At 35.7% G+C, this 9,910-nt stretch overlaps 1 non-coding gene across 1 annotated transcript; it reads right to left on the bottom strand.

The window, feature by feature from the left end:
- Positions 1–8,592: 8,592 nt before the first annotated feature.
- Positions 8,593–8,699, bottom strand: LOC145096627 (small nucleolar RNA R71). Its single transcript, XR_013704001.1, has one exon. It is a non-coding gene; the product is annotated as a small nucleolar RNA R71 (small nucleolar RNA).
- Between the last annotated feature and the right edge of the window lie 1,211 nt (positions 8,700–9,910).

Raw genomic sequence — 9,910 nt, 5'->3', positions numbered from 1 at the left:
AAGAGTAACAATTATGGACACCAAAATAAAAAAACAAATGAAACCCTGAAAAGATTATGAACAGGTAAATAGACGAAATTCACACACTGCGCTATTGTTTGTTTTTTTAAAAAGCTTATTTAGACCTCTTATTGTTATACGACAAAGAACACACGAAACATGTTTAATCTTGTAGCTGTCTGTTTTTTTAGAAGTTTTCAGAGTAAAAAAACATCTGCGAGTGTTTTATTTGACGCAACACTTTTATTTCCTGTTCCAACCTTTTTCAATATCTTCTTATTTTTTTTGTTTAAATCTTGATTCTATTTTGTTGAAATATTATTTTACATTTTTTTCGTTTTTTTTTTTTGTTTATTCTTTTTGAATTTTTGTTTTATTTTTTTATATTGAATAATGATAATTTATTAATAAAATATCATTATTTTTTTGCTAAAATATCTTTATTTTATTGTTGAAATATATATATATTTTTTTTGCTAAAATATATCATAAATTCTTGCTAAAATGTCATACATTTTTAAATTTCCGGTATTAAAAAATTATTTTCGGTTTATAAAATAAGTTTATTTTAACTTTTTAATATTTACAGAAGCATGCAGATGTTAAAAGAAATATACACGCTTCTTATTACAGTCTACAGTCGTTCTGTCACAACTGAGAAATTTTAGACCCAACATGGTCTAAACCCTAACCAAGTAGAAGTGAAAACCACATTGCAATTTTAGTTGCGTTGTACCCTCTATTGCCTTTATAAGCTAGTAACTAAGTATGGTTGAAAGACCCAAATTGATTTAAACTAATATATGTCAACATAAGTTAAAAGTTTAAAGTTTAAATCATAAAATAACTACCATATGTGAGTTTTCGGTCCAAAGATCCAAGGATATCTTAGTTTTCGGTCCTAAAAAAACTAAAGCAGGTAGGTTTATGGTTTGGGAATCTCACCCAAATTAGAGTTTTTAGCCAATGTTTCAAAGAGAAAAGGGTTTTCGGTCTTGTGTTACCGAAAACACACTCAAAAGTCAATTAAGGGACCAAAAACCTAAAGTCATGACCCATTATGAACCGTAAACACTACATTCTCTCTCTCTCTCTCTCTCTCTCTCTCTCTCTCTCTATATATATATATATATATATATATATATATATATATATATATATATATATATATATATATATCTTTGTTCAACCGTGAACCATATTCATTTCTCACATTTTAAGCCATAACCACTTCAATTTTTGCTCTAAAGTATCACCCGTCAACCATATAAATTCAAGCGATTTCTTCCCAGATCTTCTTATTTTCACCAAGAAGACCAAGAACACCAAGAACACCGAGAACATTTATCAATATCTTCAAATCTTCAAGATCCCCAAGTATTTCTTATATTATTAAGTGTTATCTAACACTTTAAATAATTATTTAATTTATTTAAATAATATCTTATTAATTTAAATACGACATCGGGTATAATTATTTTTAGGATACAACTATCCGCGTGAGTTCTAACCTGAGGATCATCACTGTCACTTCGTATCCAAATGAGAACGAGCATTCGAGTTGAGTTCATGTCCCTACGTTTTTACTGTTTTTCAATGTTTTTAGGGGGGAATACAAGTAAAACACAAGGAAATCTTGTGTTAACATCCAAATGATTTCAAACTATTTAAAACCGTTCCAACTATTTAAATTATTTTATACTTTTATTTTTTCCAAAATATATGTTTATATACGTGTGTGTGTGTGTGTGTGTATATATATATATATATATATATATATATATATATATATATATATATATATATATAATTAAGATTGAACATGCTTAGAACTAGTGTTTCCGCTTTGTCTCCTGTTCCTTGTCTAGTTGTGGATTTAAGGAAGAATATATATATATATATATATATATATATATATATATATATATATATATATATATATATATTGTAACATCCAAAAATTTTAAGCCAAATTTAAACTTCTTCAACCATAAAACCAAATAGAGTTTTACAAAATGTTTTCGAAATATTATTCATTAGAGTGTCCCAAAATACCAAAACCACAATGATAATACCATATCAGTAACAAATAATCTACAACATGCATATTGGACCTTTAGCCTAACTGGACCGCCCTGTAGGGCCTACAGTCTCTTTGGGTCTTAAGGTCTAAGACTACATCTCAATCATACTAAGAAAATATTTGATTTTCTGAAAGTACGCACTCATCATTCTAAAAGGACCATTATAGTTAACTCGGTAAGTACTTGGTGAATATGTTAGGGTTATATACAACGAAAATATGATGGGCAGTGGAATGTGTGGTTTCCGCCTCATTTCCTGTTCCTTGTTTGGTTGTGGGCTTAGGGCAGAACCACACAATCGATTGTCTGTTCGATATGGGTTGTGTATAACTTGTATCACCTAAGTACTCGTAGAAGGAACTAGTATGGGTCACCATTCTTAGAAATATATTACTTCAGAAAATATAGGGTTTTCTGGTAACACATCAAGGGTTACAAGAAACAAAGAACATACTTTCTAAAACAAATGCTTATGAACTCACCAACATTAATGTTGACACTTTCCAAACCACTTGTATTCTCAGGAAACTAATAGATCTAAATACTATTTTATCAATACAATGGTATCAGCAGACGGAGCATAGTAGCTTCATGTCTTTTTCTTTTGCTTATTACTTTTGGAGTCAATCATATATGATCTGAATACGATGTAAATACTATTTTATCAATATAATGGTTGTTGTTACTTTGATTATTATTATTCAATTGTTGTGATACTGTACATGACGTCATCTGCCCTTGAATGTTTCCACCGTTCCGGTTTAGGGGTGTGACAGATTGGTATCAGAGCATTGTTTATAGTGAACTTAGTATATTAACCCATAAAAGATATACAACTATAAATACAATGGGATAAAAAACACTATAACCAAGAATTATACTTTTAAAATATATTAATATTTCTATAAAAGTATACATACATGCATATATATATATATATATATATATATATATATATATATATATATGTACATACATACATACATATATATATATATATATATATATATATATATATATATATATATATATGTTAATATATATTAGAACGAGTATCACAAGAAGAAGAAAACGAAAGTATTTAGATGTTGGACACTATAGTCAAACCTAGATAGTTATGTAATCATATCTGGGATAAATATAGCCTGATTAACTATGTTTATTTGAAATACAACCAACATGTGTTTGGGAGTGATAGTGGTGTTGCTACAAGTCTAAAACTTATCAACCCTATATACAAAGGATCTCTAAAAGAAAACCTAAAGTTAAAAAACTATAGGAGTATTTTATGATACTATAAGACAACAACAAGTCCAAAAACTTACTAAGTCCATATACCAAGAAAATTTAGAATCAAACATACAATTAGAATACTATAGGAGTATTTTAGGCACTATAACTAAATTATGTGAAAACTAAAAGACCCTTACTTGTAGGTCTATAATTGTGGAGTGTATGCTCTCAGAGTTAAATATAATAAAGATTTTATAGACTTAGAATTTGTGATCTTCGCTCTACTTTCTGTTCCTTGTTTGATTGTGGTCTTAGGGTAGGATCACTTATTTGAAGGTCTATTTAATCTTAGTTATATACAACTTGCATACACTGCGTGATTATAGGAGGACCCGGTAAGGATCACCACAACAAACTCGAAAGAAATGTTTTTATTAATCTCATAGATTCTTTAGGCATCTGTATTCTCGCACCAACAACATAGCTAGGTCTAGCCACTCCACTGCATCAGCCAATCGAAGAGTATAGGAAGGACATTAGGGGTTCATGAAGAGGATTCCAAGAAGGGATCAGACGAAGAGTGAGGAGCTGGATAAATCATAAAGGAACCTTACCATATCAAGAGCAGACATAAGAGGCTGGCTCGAACATCTAGAATCAGACTCTCCATTAAGAAGTAATGGAGATCAGTGACAAAACCCGAACCGGGATGGAGAAAAGATTCAACATATCTACGAGGGACAAGAACACCATACGGATGCCCGGAGACAACAAAACTTTACGGATGAAACTAGGAAAATCATAACAAGGATAGAGATGCGGAGGAAACCACTCACGAGGCGTGTGTGGTGGTAGAGCACCTTATGCGTCACTCTAATAATTAATAAACTAATATAACCTAGTGAGTTAGTGATTACACTACTCACACTATATGCTAGGCTTACTGAATATTTCGTCACAATTAATTCTAGTAAACCAATTCACCGAACTGCATTTCAGGGTGGTCATTAATAAAAATTCATAAGTATATTGTACATAGTCCTCTGTGATGAATTGTTTTCAAAACCCTTTGAAAGTCGAAACATGATATACATAGAACTAAGATAACTAAGTATAGATAACACTCGACTTGTAACCACTACTATAGGCTTACCCTCGTTTCATCCTTTAAAACCTTATGGTAGAAAGATGCCACTAAAGAAGTCAAACAGAAGCAAAAATAACTCACCACCAACACCACCACCACCACCTCCATAGTACAATCTTGCTGTCTTTCCGACTGCAGTAACAGCCGCAGTGATAGAGGTCATGACTCAAATACACGCGAGTGGTGCCAACTGAGCAGGTAGTGGTGCTTATAACTCTAACCACAGAGAAAGCCACAAACGACCAAGAGAGTGTTCGTACAAAGACTTCATGAATTGCAAGCCTAAATCCTTTAATGGGAGTGGGGGAGTCATTGTTTTAATGCGATGGTTCGAGAAAACAGAGTCGATTTTTGGAATACGTGCGTGCTCCGAAGGGAGAAAAATGAAGTCTGCTGCCTGCACCCTCTCTAACAGGGCCCTTACATGGTGGAATGGACAATCAAGTTACTGACCCTACCAGTGGAAAATGTGATAGGTTGGGATAATCTAAAGGATATGATGATGGAAGAGTACTGCTCGAGGGTCGAAATACAAAAGCTAGAGCAAGAGCTGTAGAACCTAACCATGGCAGGCTCTGAAATAGTAGACTACACCAATAGATTCAGTGATCTAGCCGCACTATGCCCTTGGGATGGTTACTCCGAAGAGCAAGAATATAGAAAAATACATCTTGGGACTATATCCATAGATCCAAGGAAATATGAAAGCTGCAAATCCCCTCACGTTCAACAGTGCAAAGCATCTGGCACAAACACTTGTGGAACATGGAGTCTGCCAAGACATGTTGACCCCCGTTCCTGAGCCAACCAAAGGGAGTGACTACAAGCGAAATACTTGGAGTACGTAAAAGGGACAGTAAACACAAGAACCCTTGAAGAAACAAAAGATTGTTGCAGTAGATGCTGCCATGACGCCTACCGCACCAGCACCTGTCAGTCAGTATGCTAGAACCCTCTAAAAGTGTAACAAGTTTAACTTTCATCACACCGAAGCTTGTCGGGAGATGCACTGCAAGAACTGCAACAAGAAGGGGCACATTACCCATTTCTGCAAAGTACCGGTACCACCAATCTCGGGACATTGGAGTAAGCCAGGCCTATTACAGGTGTGGCGAAATGAGACACTACAAAAGGGATTGTTCGATAACAAAGAACTCTGGAAAAGATGGAAGAGTGCTGATGATCACCGTATGAGAGACTCTTCTGGAATCACCTGTGGACAACGGTACATTTTCCAAATAAAAATATTTTAAAACTTAAAATTTTTAGGAAACTGTTGCCAACTAAATCTTAATCATAAATTGCTCTCTCGTCCGAACAAAGCACATCACTTATATAAAAACTAAGGATCCTTGCAAGTAAGCTACGATGGTTTAGTGTATATACTAGGGTCATATATAATTAAGATTCTACAGACTTAGAGTGCGTGATCTTCGCTCTACTTCCTGTTCCTTGTTGGGTTGTGGATTTAGGGCAGAGTCACTCAGTTGACTGTCTTCTCAAACTTAATTATATGTGACTTGTAGACACCAAGCGATTATAGACGGACCTTGTGGGGATCATAATATAAAATATCTTCACTAATTATCAAAACACTCTTACTACTAGTACTCGCTTAACGCGGTACATAATGTTCGCAGTAGTAATAACAAGGGTAAAACTGAAAACACTAGAAAGTACACATAGAATGCACTAATGATCTAACAAACACTTATTCTGAATCAGCTTAACACATGTTTCAATAAGGAGTTCCGATGTCATCATCCAACATGGATTGGCTTGGTCCTCACCAAACCAATCACATGTGCTACCGAAATGACCCTTCGCCTTAACCGAGTGACTAACGAAACCCCCGTTGATATTGCCATATTTATACTTATTTTTAGGCAATATTTAAGTACATTTTTATTAAAAAGTTCGTAATTTGTTTAGAATAATGGTACTTATGAGCTTAAATGTTATTTTATAGCCAAAAAGAAGACATTTTGAAGAAAAGGGGACTGAAAGCGTTAAAAAAAGAAACTTTGGGAATTAAAAGAGTAAAAGTTAAGTAAATCTGGAAAAAGGTTATTCACGACATGAGACTTAAAAGATTCACGACGTGAGACTTAAAAGATTCACGACGTGAATCATTGGTTCTAGAAGATATGTACGCGGGTGAAGGAATCCTTGACGGGCACGGTTATCTGCAACTCACGACGTGAATTGCTTACTATTCACGACGTGAATTTATGGATATCAGCAACTATATAAATCCTTGACCATTACGAATAGAGGCACCTTTTGGCAGAAGAAAGGAATTCCAGAAGACGATTTGGAGCGAAAGAAAGGTTCTGGAAGAGGGTTTTCAACACCAAAAGGAGCAAAGGTTTATATTTTAGTCAATAAGAACATGTCTTTCATAATTAGCTGTGTTGGTTTAGTTGCTATGATGAGCAGTTGAATTTAGCTAGTCTTGTTTAGCTAGATGAAGCTTTAAACTTATGAATAGTTATATGTTTATGGATTAAGTTTAGTTGGTAAAAATTGCTTGTGTTTGATTCGTATAACCTAGCATGCTACTGTTTGTTTATCTAATTGCTTGATTGCATGTTCTGTGTAGCTTAGTGACCATTAAACTGCATGAACCTGTTTACCTAATGATTTAGTGAACTTTGAATTGTTAGAGCTAGGATTGACCAATCTTAGTTAATAATTAGAATAAATAAGCTTAGCTATGCTAGAGAATGTGTATTGTGATCATAATTGCGTTTATATAACAAGTCTTACATAGCATATTTACATTAATAATTAGTTATGTGTTAATTATGTGTGAACATACATGGTTTAACATGAATTAGTTAATTATTGTTAAGTTAGAACTAAATTACTAATACAACTAAAAACCAACTTAATAATCCGTAATCATTAGTTGGCCATAAGGGAGAAGTGGATTCAAACTAAACAAGAGTGTGTTTTTAATTATTGAATTTGAATTTAAGTTCATCTGATCTTGTAAAATTAGGTAAAACCCCCTTTAAACTTGTTAAAAATTAGGTTAATTTAATAGTAAGTAAATTAATTAGTAGCACTGTTCCCTGTGATCGACACCCGACTTACCCAAGCTATATTGTAATCTGACTAAGTACACTGCCTATAAGTGCATAGTTACTTAAGTTCGTTAAGTTATAAATATTAAAATTAGTGAGTACTTTTGTGCCCATCAAGTTTTTGTCGTCGTTGCCGGGGAACGGCTTGGATTATTAGTTTATTTAGTTGCATTAGATTAATCTCCCCTTTTTGTGGAATAAAATCTGCAAAAAAGTTAATTGGTTTTTTTTTTTTTTTTTTTTTTTTTTTTTTTTTTTTGTTTCTGTCACAGAGTTCACGACGTTAGTTTTAATAAACTCATGACGTGAAAGCTGAAATTTCAGTTTTTAATTTTTCTTATTTTAGTCCAGTTTTACGTTTTTAGTTTAGCAAGTTGCAGGAGTTCATGACCAGAGGCTCAAACATGCCCTTGGTGCCACCACTTGAAGATCCCGAGTCTGCAATTCACAAGAAAAAGACGCCCTTGCAAGAATTGAAGTCGGCTTTTTTTAAGGAAGTCGGGAAAGAAGACAGGAGAGTCAGGTTCATCCGCGAGGCGCAAGAGTAATATTGAGCACTTGGATCAGACACCCGTCCAAACCGAGTCTGAATACGATACCGAGCCGGAATTTGAAGAACACACGAGCGAACCCGAGAACGAGCCAAGGAACGAGATGGCAGTGATTGAAGAAATGTCCATGGGATCTTACAAGAAGTGGATCCGAGAAGATGTGGGTCCCGGTTTAGTCCAACCCGCAATACCTGCCACTGCCACATTCGAGCTGAAGGGGACACATATTGACCGCACTGAAGGACATCCCATTTTTCGGGAAAGATCATGAGGATGCTTTTAAGCATCTAGATGAAGTCAACGCCATTGCGGATTACTTTAATGTCCCTAATGTCAAAAGAAACACAGTCTTGCTTAGGATGCTTCCCATCACTTTCAAAGGAGCTGCTAAAGAGTGGTTGAAAGCACTTCCACCGAGTACAATCACCACTTGGGCTCAAATGCGTGAGCAATTACTGGACCAATATTGCCCACCATCCAAGATAGCCAAACTCAAGAAGGCAATAGCCAACTTCGAGCAACAGCCGGGGGAGTCACTATACGAAGCATGGGAGCGGTACAAGGGCTTGCTCAGAAATTGCCCTCAACATGACCTAAATGTGCAGCAAGAGATGTCAATATTTTATGATGGGGTCAATGTGATGACAAGACAACTCCTTGATTCTCAAGGACCTTTGACAAAGAAAAATCCAAGGGAGGTCAAGGAGCTAATTGAAGAATTCGCGAAGCATTCTTGTGAATACCACAACCCGAGGCAAGAAGGAATCAAAGGCGGAGTAGGGGCCCAAACTGAAGAAATAGCAGCGGTCATGGCCATGCTGAATAATATGGACCGCAGGATAACACAGGTGGACCAGTCGACACATGCCATAAGAGTGGGTTGCGAGAGATGCAGTGGTCCACACTTGACAAAGGACTACAATGCAGATGAATATGGGAACAGAAAGGTTCAAGTGTGCTACTCTAGTGGGGATAAGTTTGATGAGGACTGGAGGAAACCGAAGAAGGAGTGGCTGCGATATGAGGAGTATAAGAAGCAAAAAGAAAAGAAATATAGGCAGACAGGTCGAGGCCTTTATCAAAAGGAGCAGCCACCAGCCGAGAAGAAACCCGACCTACAAACCATTTTAATGAAGTTTATGGAAGCTTCGGAAAAGAGACACGATGCCACTGATTCTGCCATTCTGGAACAACAAACTTTGATAAAGAATCAGCCAGCCTCCATCCATAACCTTGAAGTACAATTTGGTCAACTAGCCACTCAAGTTCATGAGAAGTTATCCCCGAAAAATACCGAAACGAAGACCCAATCTCATGTAATGGCCATAGACACCGAAGAAGAATCCATCTCGGAGTTCCTGGAAGCATTGGAAGAAGAACCACAGAAGCCTGATCAAAAGATGAAGAAGATCAAGCTCGAAAATCATGAAGCTGCTGAGTTCCAACATTCACGACGTGAACCTTATATGTTCACGATGTGGGCCCGTCATGAACAGCAAAATTCTGCAGTTTGTTCGGTTTATCAGCCGCCCTTGCCTTTTCCTTCCCAAGTTACCCTTAGTCCACTGGAGAGAGAGCGTAGAGAGTTTGTGAAGCATGTGAAGGGGATCCCGATTAATACTCCTTTTGTCGAGTCCTTATCCAAAACTCCCGAGCATAAAAAATTACTGCAAGACTTGATAGACACTCGAAGGCAGTTAAAGAAGCGATCTACAGTGATTCTAAGTGAACAAACTTCAAAAGTTGTGTTAGGAGAAACACCAGAAAAGATGGGGCATCCTGGACGCCTCACTCTATCGTGTGAGT

This window comes from Lactuca serriola, chromosome 3, assembly GCF_051521515.1.
Source record: "Lactuca serriola cultivar US96UC23 chromosome 3, Lser_US96UC23_V15, whole genome shotgun sequence".
NCBI lineage: Eukaryota > Viridiplantae > Streptophyta > Magnoliopsida > Asterales > Asteraceae > Lactuca > Lactuca serriola.
Note: the sequence above shows the minus strand (reverse complement) of the source record. Positions and strands in the feature narration are given on the sequence as shown.